The following is a 2,942-nucleotide window of genomic DNA, read 5'->3' as shown; positions in this document are numbered from 1 at the left end:
GGCATGGCTTTCATTACCAATGCTTGGCGTGAATAGTGCAATGTGTACCAATAATATCTCGATTTTTGCTTAACCAAAATTTGGAAAGCAGAACGACAACCAAGCATTACTGGAGCTCCGTCAGTACACACGCCAACAACATGTTCCCATTTGCTACCTTGTGTCTCCCAAAAAAAAAAAGCTGCCCACTTTGTTAAATATATCCTTTGTAGTTGGTCTGGAGCTGAGAGTCTCACAAAACAAAAATTCGTCTTCCGGGTGCTTGTCATATACCTATCGTACGTAGACACAAAGTTGGGCTAAGTTGGAAATGTCCGTTGTTTCATCAAGCTGGATTGCAAAAAAAGTTGAAAATAGAATTCTGAATCTTGAAGATCTCCTGCGACAGTATGTTATCAGACATCTCCGCTATACGCCTCCTTACAGTATCATTTGACAGAGAGGCATGATTCAGCTTATAAAGTTCAGAACTTCCAAATACATTCGATATGATATCTTTACAGCAAGGTAATATTAGTTGTTCTCCGATGTTGCGGTTTTATTTTTAGCAACAGCAATTTTCCTTGAAACCTACTGGGAGGCCATTAAACCAGACTTATTGTTCTGTGAAATCAAACCTGTGTTTTCAAGTCTGCATTTTTACAAATGTTCGGCTTTGCACCTGAAAAATTCGATATCTTTGTTTATTGAACTGGGATGCTTCGTTTTCAATTGTCTCTTTAACTTGCTGGGCTTTAGAGAAGTAGATGCCAACACCTCAGAGCACAGAACACACTGTAGTTTCTCTTCCCCTTTACAAGTTAATACAGTAAAACCTAATTTCAAATATGAATCATCATATCTCATCTTTTTTTCGAGCCATTCTAAATCTGAAGGGGAATAATAAAATTGTAACAATGAGATAGTAAATAATAATTCTTAACCATGTATAGGCTTACCACTGATGGTAGTCTACAGTGGTACCCTACCACCATTGTTAGTGATAATAGTAGGCAATGTTCAGAACAAACCACTTCACTTCGCAACATGCGTCAACACACTGACTCTTATGGAGTCACTGTACACTGTACAGGCATACCATTCTAAATTTTCATTATATATAATTTATATTTAATTTTCTATTATATGCTAGTAATTGTCCGTGGTACGCACATACACATGCATACACACAATTACAATAGTACCTGTCAGGGTCATGTTGCATAAAACGCTAGTCAGTAGTGTACAATGTCCATTGCTACCAAATGTGCGATATAAAATCTATATTATTATAAATAAAACAAGTAGGCCTACAATGATTTGGTCCTTTCGTACCATGCACTATCCCATCGTTCGGTTATGTACTGTATTTTTACTACATCCCCAGTATTATTATTGATTTTATAAATTTATTGATTTATTCCTTTTACTTACAAAAGGATTGCAAGAAATGTAATGTAAAGTAATTGTATTTTATTGTTTTTATTTACTCTCTCTCTCTCTCTCTCTCTCTCTCTCTCTCTCTCTCTCTCTCTCTCTCTCTCTCTCTCTCTCTCTCTCTCTCTCTCTCATTTAAACAGTCGGATATAGGCAAAATGACGTGCGTTTGTGTGTACTTTTCATTAATTTTTTTTTTTTAATTTTTGTCTCACTCAATAATATGTACTGCTTGATAGCTGCGCCTATCTTGGAATTATAAAACATTCCCAAGTCCAATTTACATTCATATAACTTCCATATTTTTATTTTCTGATCTATATCTATTATTAAATATGTGCATAGTATTTGAGAACTTCCATTCTACCTGTAGTAGGGGTGTCAGAATACTACCACCATACTTCCTGAGTGCCGTAAAAGGTGAGTAAGAGGACATCTGCTGTATTGAAATCTTGCCTTTTCGCAAAAATCTGGCCAACTGCCAATAACGGTGGAAACATTTGCCTGGAAGTTGGAGTATTTGGTGCTTATAGCTGTGGCTGCGATTATGAAAACCTTGTTCCAAATGATAAACCATGACTAATGCTATTACAAATATGAATGAGGCTAAGGGTGTCCCCTATAATCAAAGTGCGTCAGGATCCCTCTGCTGGCGTCATCAATGGACTCTGATGAGCCAAGAGTAGGTTGTGACTCAAAGTGGAGATGAAAGGAACTGAGTTCTATATTATAGACACATACCAGGTCCCGGCAAGAAGGCCAAAAAATACAACATGCTATTTCTTGTTTAACCGGCAACCGGTTTTATCAACAGTTAACAATGAAGTTGGCAGACAGGTTCATGTAAGTTTCTGTCAGTGTGAGGGGAGAGTAAAGATACAAAGGATGATATATACAAAAAAGAAAAATGACGTTAATATGTACGATTGTGGGACACACGGTCGGTACATGGCTCCTCCCCTAAAAATGACATACTGAACATGTTGAATAGGGTGCCCTGACCTGGAGAGGCGAACTGTAGGCAGGTCATTTGTCAGAAGATAAGCAGGTTTCAGACGATCAATGTAGATGCAGTCTTCTTTATCACGAATGTTTAGTAGGAATGCTTTTGGATTGCGCCGGATCACAAGGAAAGGGCCCGTGTAATGAGGCGTTAGCGGTGGCTTCCTAGTGTCATTGTGAAGGAATACGTGCGTTGCAAAGTTCAAGTCTGCCGGTATGTGATGCTTTGCTTGGGGCTTGGAAGTCTAGAGGCATGGAGTAAATTTTCCCACGACTTGACGTATGTGCTGGAGATTGTCGGAGGAAGTTACAGGGACGGGTCGCCATACACCATTTCAACTGCTGAGACGCCTAGGGTTTCTTTAGGAGTGGCCCTTCGTCCCAGGAGGACCCAGGAAGCTGAGTAGACCAGTTGGAGTCCTTGCAGCCTGACATCAAAGCTGCTTTGAGGGTGCGATGGAAATGTTCAACCATTAAATTTGCAGCGGGACTGTAGGCAGTGGTCTGATGTATGGTGATGCCCA

Source organism: Palaemon carinicauda, chromosome 4, assembly GCF_036898095.1.
Source record: "Palaemon carinicauda isolate YSFRI2023 chromosome 4, ASM3689809v2, whole genome shotgun sequence".
In the NCBI taxonomy this organism is placed as follows: domain Eukaryota; kingdom Metazoa; phylum Arthropoda; class Malacostraca; order Decapoda; family Palaemonidae; genus Palaemon; species Palaemon carinicauda.
Note: the sequence above shows the minus strand (reverse complement) of the source record.